General features: G+C 35.0%; 1 long non-coding RNA gene across 1 annotated transcript in view; it reads right to left on the reverse strand.

The window, feature by feature from the left end:
• The window catches only part of LOC118072221 (uncharacterized), a 68,181-nt gene that overhangs the window by 32,788 nt on the left and 18,748 nt on the right, over positions 1-16,645 (reverse strand). Inside the window, exon 2 of the long non-coding RNA XR_004690995.1 lies at positions 1,688-1,732. This is a non-coding gene — a long non-coding RNA (uncharacterized lncRNA). The remainder of the gene's footprint in view (positions 1-1,687; positions 1,733-16,645) is intronic.

Below are 16,645 nucleotides of genomic sequence, written 5' to 3' on the forward strand. Positions count from 1 at the left end.
TATGTTAAGAGCTAATTCCAGAACGCTTTATAATATTTTTGCAAAAATCTATTGTTATACTTTAGGAGTCCTACCCTATTTCATCAATGAGACATGGCTGATTGGATGTGCCTAGTGTTGGGTCGAAGTGAGAACTTTCTCTATTATTTCCTGTTTAATGGAGTTGTTGAATTGAACTCCAGTTTTCATCCTATCACGATTAATATTTTTTTTTGTCAATGGCCCTCGCAAATGTGCTCCTGCAATTTAGAAGCGCAATTCCTAGGACAAAAAAAGGATAAAGTAAGAAGGAACTACAACGACTTTTATCTGCACGAGTTGCCAGAGCAACCGAGTATGAGGTCGATAACAAGGTCCACCATGAATAGAGTCTTGATGGTAGTTTGCCATCATCCAATAGTCGAGACAAGCAATGAGTACCTACAACGTCCATCAAATACAATAGTTACATAGTATTCAGTTATGTATTTGATCAGTCAAGATGTATTTGCTAGCAACTTGCTTCATTCTAATCCACAGAATGATATTGAACAAATATTTCAAAGTATGTTAAAATATTTCCAAAAATTTCTTTCATCAATTTACGTGACCGAAAACTAGAAGAATTGCAATATTTGGCATTTTATGGATCTTCTTCAACATATTCATACAATAACCATGAGATTCCTGATGCTCTAATAAGGTCGGATCAACGATAAATAGCACGAAGAAAAATGGAAAAGAAGTTCTACCGCTTTCTAAGGAATTCAAAAAGCGCGGCAGTAGACCACCCGAAAATCTCAGACGGGTTTCCAAGTGTCTGTTAGCTGGCATAATAAATGAGAGTCTGGTCCACCCACGCCTAAAACCCACAGGTCTCAAATGTTTTTATAAAGAGTTCAAAGAGGTGGGTTAATCGCGGGGGACCTAAGGGATGGTCGTTCAATGATGTCGTTTAACTGGGAAAAAGGATGAGACAGATGGTATTTTTATATTTACGTATGCATGCATATTATAGGAGTGGCATCAAAAAGATGGGTACTTTGTGTATATAGGTGCGATACAAACCATTAGACTACAAATAATAAGGGTCTTCTAACGCTTGTCATTCTTAGAATCTTTATAAGAACAACGGATCACTCAACACACCACGTGCTGTATCATTTATTTTAATGACCTCTCCGCCTTGGTAATCATGAATTATTGTAAAGGTAATTCATCTTCTCGCAAATCCAGCTATTTTATTTCTACAGGGTAAAGCTCCAAGTTATGTAGGATTTTTATTTATATGAAATTTATTTTATTTATTTAATGAACGTATATTGTTCTAAAACATTTATTAAAGAATTTATTATATTGAATTAAAGAATAAATTTTATATTAAGTTCTTGAAGCATTTCAGCTCCTGATGTTGGATTATATTAAGTAAGATTGTGAAAAAAATTGTATCAGAGTAAATTGACATTTTCTTGACCATGAGAAAAAATAGGATATAATATATAGTTGTAAGCCATATGACTATTATTGACAATCTTACTTAATTATAATTTCTTTTTTGTGCTTTTAATGTTGAGTTGATGTTTTTCAATTTTCACGACAGAATTATAAATTATAACATAATTGTATTTATGAAAAGCTAATTAATAATAATAATCGTTTGGCTATTAATTGTATCTTTTTTGTTCTTAAATAAACGATGTGAATTTACCTTTAAGTTCTCCTAAGAAAGTTGCATTCACTCAAAGTCAAAAAACTGTAACAGACAAGAATAGTTTTATTAGAATTTTAAAAATTATACATTCACGACTACATCATTTTTTAATTTGACTAAATTTTTCAAATTAAATTAAATAGTTCATTTAAATGAAGGATATTATTAAATTATTTATAAATTACTTGCTCCAACTCTATTTTTGTAAGCAATCTTATCGTTATAAATACTGATCAATAAAAATTATTAATGACTTTAAAAAACGTAAAGATGAATAAAAAGTCAGCATTTTTTTATTTTGCTAAAATTATTTTTAATTCAAGTTGAAAAAAAAGTAATTTCTTGCCTATTCTGCGCAATTTAAAAGTACTTTTATAAAACTTTATTGAAAAATTTGAAGTTTTATTGCATAAAATGATATAAGTCAAGATCATAATCAAAACAAAAAAAACGTTGAATGCATTAAGTTTCTAGTCAGGAAGTAAACGACATTGGAAAAATAAATAAATGTTTACTTATTCTGAAGTCAATTGAATTATCATTATTGTTTAATTTGTAGAGAGTATAATATAATTTATTTTCAGGTTTAAATTTTTAAAATAATTATAATAAGTTTAACAAAAAAAATCATTAACACCAAGAACTACAGTACTGAACTATCATGTACACTCTACAAATTAAACAATAAATATTCTCAGTGATTTTTACTGTTTTATTTTCAACAAGTATGAAGCACAAAACAGACATTAATTTACTGATAAAATAATAGAATATGACTTTAATAGTATTGACATTAAACTTGATGCAGTAAAGAAATGAGTTTAAAATAAATAAAATGTCATTAGCTCATTAACAATGAGAGGTATTGATCCAATTTTCTAACAATTTATTCTAGTATTATGATGAATAAAATCCAACGCTATTGCCACTTTCATAATGGCGTTCATAGACCTTAAGAATAGAACTTTAGATTCTCATGTATCCCGAGTCAATTTGAAGAAGATAGACAACCACTTATGAAAATAATACCTATGACGTAATATACCTTTTGTTGATGTAAAAATTCATTACTTAACGATTTAGAAAGTAAATATATGGTTCTATGACTTTTGACCCGCGGAAAAAATATCCTCGATGAATCCAAGCCCAAAAATATTTTCTATGCCTAAAACGCGCTCAATTGAAGCCCCAAAATATTTTAAAAATCTGAAAAAGAAAAAAAAATTGTCATAAAAACTTATCATCAAATTAATTTTAGTGCTACAAATTTACATTTGTAATAATTTATTGTCATCATTGTCGAATATGATCTTAGAAAATGGGCTTGAATTGGGCGTGTTGTGGGCCTAGAAAATGTTTTTGGGCTTCTTTTGAGCCTATTTATTTTTTTTCGGGTAGCAAACGTAAATTATAAGCGAAAAAAACATATGTGGTATAACGAGCTTGTATTGCGCATGCCTAAATCCGACGCCAATAACATCGGTTGAGGTGAAAATTGCAGTCGGAGACTTGGACTCCTGCGTATACTTCTTTAAAAGCTTTAATGAATGCCGTTTCAAAATCTACTATAATAACACTTGGCGAAAAATTAGGCAAAGATCGGCGCAAAACTTACAATACTTGAATATAAGTATTTTTCAATTTATTCGGTAATAGTACATGCACAAGTGGGACAGATCTACCTCCCATGAAGCCATGTATAGTGTATAGTTGCGAAAAGTTGTTTGGTACAACGCGAAAAGTTCCATCACCTAACCACTGTTGACATCTACTTAAAACATTCAGATTTTTATGCGTTGTGAACATCAAAAATCGCCTCTTTGAACCACTATTATCATATAATAAAAATAGTTCTTCAGTGTGAGTATATTTAAATTCTTCTAATAATACCAATTCACAACGTGATGATACAGCCGGGAGTTGAGGGTTTTCTTTAGCTCTGATACGATTTACTGTTCGACTTATGGATGAAAGATTAGGCAACAAAGCCGAAACAGGTGATAGCACACCACGTAATGCTTGAGTAATTATAGTAGCTGATTTCGAATCATTTGTTCGTGCTTTTTGAGCAATTATCATCTTCATTTGAACTGCAGCAATATCACTGGCATGCTCGTGCTTCGTTTCCTAAACAACGATTAAATATGGATCACTCATAAAAAAAAATAAAAATAATGATAAATCACCGAATAATTACCAGTTTTTAGTTCAGAATATGTATGAATTAAAACGTTACAATTAAATCTTGAAGCACAACGCCATGATATATTTGTTTTGTTAACTGATTTTTTGGAGTATAAAAAGCCGTCATAAAGTAACAATTTCTTTTGTTTTTCTGATAATATAAATTTTAATGGCATCGTGTCAATAAATACATAAACTAATAATTCAGATAGAAAATATAATACACTAATAATACTGAAAAGATCAAACAACGAATGATCAAACAAAAAACGATGTAATTGAGCGTTTTAGAGTGAATAATATAATATACACTACACAAGCTACTACTAAAGAACAAACTAGTAGTAGTATAAAAAAAATCCGAATGATGGCGTAATTATCACATCGACTAATTGTATATTAACAAAATATCCCATGACGACACTGCAATATAGCTGAAATGTCACGCGTTGAATTTAAATATTTTAATATTATTCAATGCAATGATAAAAATATGTTCAGTATTTACTTACTTCATAGTCTAGATATTATGTTGTAAGTATATTTTGTATGAAGATATTTCATCCAAGGATAATTTGTCTTAAGAATTTTCTGTCTCAAAGATATTTTGGCCCAGGCTATTTTGTCGGCGATTTTTTTTCCACGGATCATAACGCCAATTACCAAATATATATGACTTTAATGAACTGCATCATGACATCAATGACGATGCATCATGTTGTCTGTTGTTGGAAGCTTGTTTAGGAAACGAACACACATGTGGAAATAAAGAATTTACCACCACTGCATAATAATGTTGATGATATTGCATGGTGATTAATCCGCCTCCATGTCATCAAAAAATAAAGTCAAGCTCTTCATCGACTTTGTAAATGCATTACCATACCGATGATAAACTAATTCACGTCTATTTAATCTATACTCTCTAAAAGTATACCAGTGAAAAGTTCACTGGAAGTTTCAGTCACTGGAGAATTCACTAACATTTCAGTGAATTTTAAAATATTTCACTGTTATTTCAGTTGATTACTTCGGCGCCACCTGGTATGCCATTGTGCGTACTAATTTCATTTCTGTGTACTTGTTTCTAACGTATCATTATCATATGGTTTTTGTGACTGAACGTGTTATACAGAATCTGGTAAATTTTCATTTATTCATATTTAAAAAATTAATAATAAATACAGTAGTTATAGATAACCATTGAAGTTATTTTTTCTTTATTAAATTGTAAAATTGTTGTAATTTTTCAACGTTAACATGTGTAAACATTGGCATTTACAATTATAACCTCAAACAATATGAATTTTTTCTTATTTGTTTCATTTTATAGTTTCAAACAAATATATAATGAATAACGGAAAAACTAGTGATTTCAGTGCATTAAATGTTGAACAGCTTTTGAAAGATTTGAAAGCAAAAGGTCTAGATGACCAAGACTTAAAAAATTAAGTCCTTCGAAAGAAAAAAAAATAGGTAGAAAAAAGGGCACAGCTCATAGCCCTGAACGAGCAGCTTCTAAGAATAATGAAATATAATTTTCGGATAATGAAATTGAAGAAAAGGTATAGAATTCTGAAACATCCGTTTTACAATTTAGAGACTTAGAAGCATTTACATTTATCACATCAAATATATAGATATCTATGCTGAAATTTAAAAATTCGACTCAAAATAACAAGAACATAATTATTGAAAATTTAAATGAGACATACAGACACAGAAGACAATGGATTGAACACAATAATCCTAGTATTACGGAGATTTTAAAAATGTATCCACGATTGCAAGATTACAAAGGAGAAATGGTAAGTCAATGTTTTAGTTCTTGTTCATGTTTTTACTGTCGTTCAGTAAAAATCCTAATAATTTTGTCTTTCATATGAACAATACATAATTTTTACGAAATTATATTTCTATATTATAAAATAAATTTTTATTGAGCAACAATAAGTGCACGAACAAGAATTGAAACATTGATTGCAATTTTCAGTAAATTCTTCTATCTCAAAAAGAAAATGTCGAACACTTTAAAGTAATTATAAATTTTATCTTTATATAGATTGAATTAGAATTTTCAAATATGTACCCTTCGGTAGCAGATAAGTTGTTGGGTAAATTTCCATCATTTTACGTTCCTAAGATTTTGGAGTATGCTAAAAAAAATATAGCAGTAGTCTTTAAACATCTATGATGATAAAAAAAGGTAAGGAAAATGGTAAGGAAAATACTTTCATTTTAAATATATCTTTATGTTCTTTAATAAATGGAATCTTTACGATGCACTGACCCTATCAATACTTGTTCGCGAGTCAATTTTCAACACAAGAGGTCACCGAACACATCACTATTATTGGGGTAATGTCGACCAGACACTAAAAAACTAGTAAGGCAACTTTTTCTTCAGTAGTGCATAGTAATGCACTTACATTTCTCGTTGTTGTTCAGAAACGCATAGACGCGTGGTTGGAAATTTCTTCTGAAGCATCCTTTTACTGTGTATTCTCCGGGTACATTTCGTACTGCCTGTTAAGTGCATTGTGCATTTTCTGTTGCATTTCCGGGGTTAAGTTCTAAGAAAGAAGGGTGATGGAGTCGTCTCATACTACGTGGATTTGGAGAGGTAGGCGTGCTGTGCTATTTGAATATCTAATTAGGTTTAATATTCCTTACGATGAACAAAGTGAAGTTCAACTTAGACAAATATTAAGAAACTGTAACAAAGTTACGGCCCTGAACGCGGATAAAATAGAAAAATATGTTAGCAAGTAAGTCGATAAACTATTGAACTAGTTTATCGATCAAAATTTAAAATATCATTACCCTCCGAATAGGTTCGCCTTTAGGAACATAACACCAACAAAGACCGAGATAAGAAAATGTGCATACTAAAAAGAGAAAGTATTTGTGATGATTTTGTTGCCATGACGACTTCCCCACTCGACCTACCACAATAGTGGTAGGGGATAGCAAAGAGGGCGGAGCCAAACAGTATAAAAGGGCTGAATTTTGCGGAGATCGTCACTTCATCTGTCTCCGAGGTACTAGACCAACGAGACCGACGAGAGTAGTAGCTCACGTCGTACAATACAGAGTTGTAGCTCTGGCTAAAGGGTTGTAGCCTTTTAGTTGCCCCGGAGAGTAGAAGCTTTCCGAAAATAGGAATTGGAGGGTTGAAGCCTTCCAGCCAAGAGTTGGTGCTCTTGGTTTTAGCTAGCGATCGAGAGTTGGAGCTCACGATCTTGAACCGTGTAGGAGTCGAAGCTCCTCGCTGACGAGTTGTAGCTCGTCAGCTATTCAGGCAAGGTTGTAGCCTTCCCTCGAAGAGTTGCTAGCTCTTCGAGTATCCCGGACGAGTTAAAGCTCGTCCTCACTTAGATAGGGTTCTAGAATTAGAAGGTGAAGAGTCGTAGCTCACACCTATACCCCCTAGAAGAGTTGGAGCTCTTCGTCGACGAGTTGAAGCTCGTCGATTATTCAGGCAAGGTTGTAGCCTTCCCTCGAAGAGTTGTTAGCTCTTCGAGTATCCCGGTCTGGGTTGTAGCCCGACCAACGAGAGGTTAGGCCACGGGGTAGACATTTTTGGATGGGAATCATCTTCTAAAATACCAACTTTCTTATCATAATACTATCGTATCGCCGTTGTTGAGCCACGCGTATATCTTAAATATAGTTAGATTTATTTGCTTTATTTTTTTCGGTCATTCTGTAAAACCAAATCGTTGGTTAGGACGAGTAAAATTAATGTACGTCGCCGTGTATGATATACACGTAGCCTTGTTGTGGTTTGTTTTTGTGTTTTTAGTTTATTATTGATTTATAACGTTATTCAGTCGATTATTGTTAACTATAATTGTTATTAGTTGGAATTAATAAAGTTTACTTTTGTTGTTTAATAGAATTTGAAAGAGAATTTACTTTGTAACATATCCGCCATCGAATCCTGGTCCATAGAAATTAAATAACTTGCTAAATTGAGGCGGGAATTTTCTTGGGGACTCGCCTTGAGAAAATTTAGGTGTTACAAAACTATTATCGCGATAATCCGAATGCCAAATTACGGAGGGTGGATTTGGTACTGCTGATGACGTTGGAGATGATACTCTTAGTCAAGAGATGGGTGATGATGTTGATTCTCCATTCGAGGGTGAAAGATCTGTAGGATTCGTAGGGTTTGACTCGAGACCAAGTTCCGCATTGGAAAGTGAGGTTCAAAGACCTAGGGGTCCAAGGAATGATGATGGGACGAATACAGCAACGGCAGGAACCAGCGAAATGCGTCCACAAATGGTTCATGATCTTCCTCATGAAAGAGATGATCAATATTTTCCAGGGCGTAGAGTCCAAGCCGAAGTTCCTCTTTCTTTGTGACCCGATCTTCAACTGCTCGATCTCGTCAGGAAATGAGGGGTCACCTTCAATGGTGGCAAAGATGTGACAACATTTCTAGAGAGGGTCAACGAGATGAAACTTGCATATGAGATTCATGGTACACAACTTCTGAGTTGTGTCCCGATTTTATTGAAAGACAAAGCGATTTTATGGTATCGAAATTCGTCTAAGAACTGGTAGACTTGGTCAGATTTCGCTAAAGCGTTGCAAGGATTCTACCTACCTGTTAACCTTGAGTTGCAACTCGAAGACGAGATACGTAATCGGACATAGGGTCCAAATGAGTTAGCAAAGGATTACATCATTTCTATTCAGACTTTAATCCGTAGATATGATCGTCTAAGTAAAGCTTCAGAAATTGAAAGGATCTGGATGAATTTGAAGCCGTAATATAAATATTACATTAGGAAGTCTGATATCCATACGGTTGAAGACCTACTCCGTTGGGCTGATGAGTTCGAGAGAGTGGTGCTCACAGAAAAATCGTATAAACCACCTCCAACTGCTCAGCAGTCAGTTATGCCGGAAACCGCCTACCACCCTAACAAGAGAAGGCAGAAGGCCAGTGAAATTTCTACTCAAGAAAGAGCGTATAATCCTGAAGAGGACTGCTTCCGTTGTGAACAAAGGGGTCACTTTCAGGCTTAATGCAAAAGTAAACCAAAACTCTTTTGTTCACGTTGTGGAAAAAATTGTACACTAACCAAGAGACTGTGACTGTGGCAAAAATTTAAACGAGTCACGGGTCGACTCGCAAAACAGTCGGCCCAAGCAGAACCTCGGAAGTCAGGAACAAAAAGCCCAGGAAAAGGGCAACAAAACCAACAACTAACACCGAAGCCGATCGCGAAACCGATCGAACCAGTCGAATCGACGGACCAACAACTAGAACCAGGACCATCAGGAGTCAAGGTCACAAATAATTCCAGCAATGTTACCATCCACTGTTCCTCCAGCGACAGTGACTGCTCTTTAGAATCAGACGACGGAATAGGTGCTGATAATCAGCCATATCTGAAGGTGAGGTTTGGAGATAAAATAATTAGAGCACTGGTAGATACAGGAGCTACGAAATCATGCATGGAGGAAGAACTTTGGCAAGAAATTCTTGACCAAGATTTATTCTCGACATTTACTCCAGTAGATTAGTCAGCAACCGTTGCAGATGGCAGAGAAGTGCCAATCACCGGTATAGTTACATTAGTGACTCATTTTAAAGAAGGGAAACAAACATTACCCTTCACCGCGATGCCCGGAATGGGTAGAACACTGATACTGGGGGTAGATAATTTAAAAAAGCTGAAATACCGCATCTGTTTTCGCGACAATCGCAGTCCTGTAATTGGAATGTTTCTGAACGTGTCATAAGGGTCAAGCCAGGGGTAGTTGCATTTCAGACTCATTATACTCCTCGTAATCCAATTCTGCAAGAAGTAATCAACAAGGCCGTTGATAAAAGCTATTGGAGGATGTTATTGAGCCTACTTCTAGTCCTTGGTGTTCTCTTATTGTCATTGTAAAAAAGAAAAATGGCGAATGTAGGTTCTGCATAGATTATCGGAAAATTAACAAGATTTCTGAGCATGATGCATATCCTCTTCCACAGGTGAATGCAACTTTAGACAAACTCCGGGATGCTAAGTTCATCTCGACTATTGATTTAAAGGATGAGTACTGGCAAATACCTCTTTCTGAAGAGAGTAAGCCCATCACCGCTTTTGCTGTTCCGGGGCGTGGTTCATTTCGTTTCAAAGTGATGCCATTTGGGCTACATGCAGCACCTGCGACGTTTCAACGAACGTTAAATACCGTATTAGGTCCAGAACTCGAACCTAACGTCTTCGTTGATCTCGACGATATTATTGTAATTACTAAAACTCTGGAAGACTACGTTAATACCTTGAAAGAAGTCTTTAGAAGACTCAAAGATGCAAATCTACGTATTAATGTGAAAAAGAGTAAATTTCTTCAAAAGAAGCTGGTATATCTTGGACACCTGGTTGACGGCAATGGTATTCGTACAGATCCTGGAAAGTTTAGAGCAATTGCTGAAATTCCGACTCCGTCGAACATAAAAGAGCTGAGACAATTCATTGGTGTGATCTCCTGGTACCGACGTTTCATCCCTAACTGTGCTAATCTGACTGCTTCGTTAACCAGATTACTGAAAAAGAACACACTAGCTGGTCGTATAGCTTGCTGGAGTATTTTCTTACAACAGTTCGATTTCGATATTATTTACATTAAGGGCGTAAACAATAAGGTCGCTGATGCACTTTCTCGTAATCCGATTGAGACTGAAGAAGAGGTTGATGATGATCCATCCGATGAGATAGTCTTTGTTGTGAATATTCGAGAAAAGGATCAGTGGTATCAAAGGATGTTCTCGCACGTTTCACAATTTCCGGACAAATTTCCTGATTATTGTATGAAAAATGAGCATTTGTTCTAACACGTAAAATTAAGCATGGGCTCAGGAATTGATGATAATGACTGGAAGATAGTGGTACCTGAACAGCTTGGAGCTCAGGTATTACAGGAGAATCATGATGCTCCAACTGCTGGTCATCTAGGGTGCTACAAAACCTTAGCACGGATCTATCAAAGATATTACTGGCCAAAGATGAGACAAGATATTGTCAATTATGTCAAGAGATGCCCGAACTGTCAGCAGCACAAGCCATCTCAAAGACAAACACCGGGAAAAATGGGCACTATTATTACAACTAACCCATGGGAAGTTGTGTCCATGGATATCATCGGACCCATGGCACAAGTATGCTTTAGTTATGCAAAACAAGTTTACCAAATGGACTGAAATACAGCCATTGAGACAACCTACTGCAAAAGCTATTTGTAATCATTTTAGAAAGAGGATCATTTGTCGTTTTGGTAGTCCAAAAATTGTTATCTCGGATAATGGTACTCAATTTGTAAGTCGAGAATTTACGAGCCTGTTAACTGGTTATGGTATTCAGCACATGAGGACTCCGCCTTATTTTCCTCAGTGCAATCCCGTCAAGCGTACTAACCGTGTCTCCAAGACAATGATTACACAATTTATTAAAGGTTCGCAAAGGTCTTGGGACAAAGTCCTTCCAGAATTATCTTTCGCCTACAATACTTCTCTACATGAGTCAACAGGTTTTACTCCTGCCTACCTGAATTTTGGTCGCGAGCTGATTCCTCCCAATTCATTGTACTCTCGTATCGGTCGCAATTGTGCATCTTCGAACGATCATATTCAAGATCTAGATAGTCTTCAACAGGTCTACGAGATAGTAAGGTCGAATCTAGCTCGAGCTTTTCACAAGCAAAAACATTATTATGACGACAAACGTCGTGACTGGGTGCCAGCGGTTGCGGACAGTGTGTCGAAAGGAGAGCATACTTTATCATCCACGATTGATGGCATTTACGCCTAGCTTACCCCTAAATTTTCAGACAGCTATACTGTAAAAAAGTTGCTAAGTCCTAAACTGTTGATCTTGATTGATGACAATGGGAAAACCCAAAGAGTACATGTTAAAGATATCAAATATCAAAGAGAAGGAGACAACAACGGAACTCCAACTGCTGAAGAAGGGTAAAAGAGTTGCTCATGGTAGCTGTGAGGATAGTACTAGGGCTGCTACACCATCAACTCGCAGTAGTCGAGTTGACTGACATTTGACCTATTTTATTTAGAACCGTGTGGATCACCGACTTCTAAGAGGAGGTTGATCTTTAAGAATAAGAAAGCTGCGTCACCGTCTGAGGGGACACTGCCTACCGGATCTCTGTCACCAGTGCATCAGCAAATTGAGTTGCCATCTTTTGAAGACCGGGGGTTTTATGATCTTGGGGCACATCTGACAAAGAATTTGAGAACTGATTTATTTTTACCCGCTGCTGCTACGTCCACTGTCAATATAAAGCCGTCTGGAAATCTGCCTGATACTGGAAGAATTAGATCTGGTTCCACTACAAGACTGGTCCGTACTGGAACACCTGGCGAATCAACACCTCAGACTGAGGTACCGGATTCCCCGGTACGAGTTATGTCCTCAGTCGCTGCCAGCACTAGTGGGGCCGGGACTGTCACGTCAACCTCTACCGGCTCCAAGAAAATACAGGCACCGCAGATGCCCTGGTATACATCTGTTCAAGCAAACGTCTCAAGGGAAGTCGCAGAAAGCAACTATCCGCTGCATTTCCGGGATCCCAGAGGGGTCTGTCATTGGGACGACGACCGACGTAGTTTCTACAAGGCCCGAGTCACCAGATGGCAATACTTGATTAGGAATGCTTCGAATCTTGGGCTCACACCTCCGTCAGAATTTATCAAGGGGACGACACAGCCAAAGAGGAAGGAACATATGATTACGTTATTTCTAGTGGAAAATCCGTCCCCCACCGGCAAAACACTGGATTGCAGCGTGGTGGTTTATATCTTCTACAATTTTAACATCCGTCTGTTCCTGCCCTACGAGACTGATAAAAAGGAATTTCCCTCACGGAAGGCGATTGTGGAGGCTTGCCAAATGACCGAATTCTGCCCACCAAAACCCAACAAAAAACAGAAGTAGTGCAGAAGAAGTGTTTTTGTTTAATTTTTCTTTTTTTTGTAGTTTTTTTTGTTTTCGGGGGAAAAAAGGAGAAAGGAGGGAGTGTGGGAGACACCTCACAGTATTTAATAGTAATAATAATTTAACGATTTAAGTAGAGCTCTAAGAAAAAAAAAAATTAAGACATAGGGTCCGCATACAGTAAGCATAGTTGAGCATACGCCGCTAGGTGGCTACGCCAGATCCAATTTGCACACTTTTCATATTAAAATAAATCTATATATTTGAGAATTGGAAAGTGGACTGGCATCTCAAAAATTGTATCTGTTGACTGAAACAGGGAGCATTTCCCTTCTTCTTCCTCAAGTCGTGGACCGTCCGTAAATCATTACTTTTATGTGGTATTTAGAAAACCGTAGTCTTACTTGTATAGTTTCATACCATTATTATCTGTACTAAAAATTCCAGCTATTTTTGAAAAGTATTATTTGTATTCTCCAACGCGGTAAAATTCAAAATTATATTTTTCTAGTATTTAAGTTTCTATAAAAAAGCTGGTAATATAGTTTCATTCTGTACCATTAGTTACCCATACCGGTTACTAGCCATGACCGATAACATTTCTTTCGTTTGTACCGACCGTACTTGAAATATTATACGCGAAGAAATTTAAAAATTCCCGAACCATTGTAAATACGTTATTATTTGAATTACTGTTTATTTTATGTTAATAAAACATTTTGTTATATTTATATAAACAAATTTGGTCTTCATTTCGTTAAGGAAATTCACCGCCAAAATGTTTTCGAGGGTAATTAACATCCTTGAGTAATTAGCTGCCCAAATTGCTCATCAATTGCTGATCAAGTTATATATAGGATAAATAATTAGTAAGTCAATTTAACTAAAAATCCATACAATTAATTAAAGTTAATTAAATATTAAATTGACATTCCTTAGATCTAAAATTTTAATTCACTGAAAACCAGGAAAATAACCGTTACAATATTATCCCGAATAGAGCATTAAAAATAATGAAAACAACATATGAATTATGGCATAATAAGAAGCCATCATTGAAGTATTTAAAAGTCTTTGGATCTACCGTGTATGTTCGTAGCAAAATTAACAGAACTAAATTTGATGATAAAGCATGGAAAGGTATATTAGTTGGTTATGAACCAAATGGTTATAGAGTATGGAATGTAGAATTAGGAAAATACATAATTGCAGATGAGATAAATTATATGGTATCTCGGCCAGGTATAAAACTTGAAGAAATAGATAAAAAATCCATATTTAAAACTGATCTTTCTGATATTGAAAAATCAGATGGTTTAAAATCTGGTTATAATAAACAAGGTAATATTGGCAATTCTGATATTGAGAAATCCGACTTTTAAAATCTGGTAGTGATAAACCAGATAATAATAGAAAGTATGATACTGAGAAATCAAATGGATCAGATGTAGAACATAGCCCTAGAATTAAAGTTCAAAAATTAGATAATAGAACTAATTCTAATGTTGGATGTCGAAGGAGTAAACGAATCAAGGGTCTTACTGAAATATCGTATAACGAAAGAAGTGTTCCAGAAAAATGCATGTTATCTGCTCAAAAATTAATAAACGCTGTTTCCACTTCTTTCTATGAGAAAATGAGGGATGATAAAGCTAAGTGGGAGCAGGCTGGCAAAAGTGAACTGGATTTACTTAGAATTAATAATACTTGGACATTGGTGTCAAGACCGAATAATAAAAATATTGTAGATTATAAGTGGATATTTACAATCAAAAATGATGAATTCGATAATCCTTATAAGTATGAAGCTCGTTTAGTTGCTAGAGGTTTTAGTCCAGAGTATATGGTAAATTATGATGAAATTTTTACTGTAAATATTGTTAGTAGATATATGAATAAGAATGATATTACCGTATGGCAATACTTGAAAAAAATTTTGAGATATTTAAAGGGTACTAGTAATACAAAATTAGTATATAACTAAGTATCTTCTTGAATTGTATAAAAATTGTACTATTCGTTGGGCCTCAAAACGATAAACATCCGTGGCAGGCTCTACATCAGAAGCTGAATATATGGCTTTGTACGAGGCTGCACGAGAAGCTTTGTGGTTACGCTCACTAGCTGAAAGTATTAGAATAATTATATCAGAACCAATAGTTATATATGAAGATAACAATAGTTGTATAAGCATTGCAAAAAACCTATCGAGCCATAAAAGATCGAAGAATATTGATATTAAATATCAGATACAGATGAACTCCTCCGCACAATCCGCTATCGTTTAATAAAGAATCCATAAATATTTCAAACTACAAAACAAATTCAGTCTACATTGAATTAATATTCTCTGACCATAATCCTGAATTTCCAACACTCATATTTTATTTTTCATAATTCAAATGAAAAAGTTGATTACATGTTATTGAGCGCGTCAAGGAGTACCAAACCAGGTAATTACTATGTAATATTTTTTTTATTCTCTTCAATATATATTGTACTACCCAGTTTGAATAATCTTCTCCATCATATAAAATTTTTTTCGCGGTCAAACAGGCGCCATCCCAGGCGATTGCTATTCAAGCAATCTGTCGTGCTTACATATACTAGCTTATGAAGCGTGTGAACCTTCGTCTTGACAAACATTGTACGTAAATATATGTTTATCTTCTTAGTAACGCGGTTTATACTCAAACGAGTTCATCAGATTTTTTTTGTCTCGACATTGAAGTTGATGAAAGGTAGAAGAGCTCAGTTTACCTGCCTCAACAATAAATTTAGTGGAAATAATATTAGGAAACGGTAAAAGAATTTACTGGTGTTAAAAATCTCTACATTGTAGAGCAGAGGTGAGTAAACTCTGGCTTTTTAAGAGCTGAAAGAGAAAGACAGAGCTTTTCTCACTTTTACGGAAACCATGGGAGCTGCTCTAACTCCCAAGGGATGAGTTTGTCCACCTCTGAACTAATGACTAGTCAATAAAGCTCAATGAGCATTTAGGTCAACAATTTTACAATGCAGGTCCGAGTGCTGAACAACTCTGAGCTATTGGAGATAGACAGCCCCTCAGGTACTCACTAAATCTAACATAAAACATCTGTAAATCTCTGCTGGTTACTCTCCGAAAGTTAGTCTCCATCCGTTTGTAGATGTTATTGAATCCTATTGTAAGGATAATAACTAATTATCTCGCCATAAGCATCAAGCACTTTAGGTATACCAAATTGTCACCTTTAGGCTTTCAAAACAAATTTTCACAATACTTTAAATATTGTATGCCATACTTATTATTAACTGCTGTTGAAGCTGTAAATGATCTCATTCATCCTACACCTGAGGTAGAGAAACTGACTTTTACAGAATGACCAGTAGTGAAAAGTACACTGTACTCCCAAGAGCATAGAGCTATCCTAGTGCTGTCCTGACTAATGCCTTCAACAAGTAAAGACAAATAAAGTTAATTTTTAATAGAAAAGGGAGTGACTAAAATTTCATTTGTATCAATTATATAGATCCAATACAATTAATAAATTAATTTTATAAAATTATGTAACATTTGTGTGTATTTTTCAAAATTTAGTTCCAAATTTTAGAATAATAAATAAAAGTATTTTTATGATTACATATATATGATAAACTGTTATTACTAGTAGTATAAAAGTAAAAATATATGGGTACTAAAAAAATTTTATGTACCGTGTTAAAAAGTTCATTATAATTTTATCTTATTTCATGAACGTACTAAACTTTCCCTTGAAGATTAATTGGTTTTTTCAATCTAAAGGTGTGTCAATTTATATTCATATTATAT

This window comes from Chelonus insularis, unplaced genomic scaffold, assembly GCF_013357705.1.
Source record: "Chelonus insularis isolate UGA/USDA-ARS -01 unplaced genomic scaffold, ASM1335770v1 contig_89_pilon, whole genome shotgun sequence".
Taxonomy (NCBI): Eukaryota; Metazoa; Arthropoda; class Insecta; order Hymenoptera; family Braconidae; genus Chelonus; species Chelonus insularis.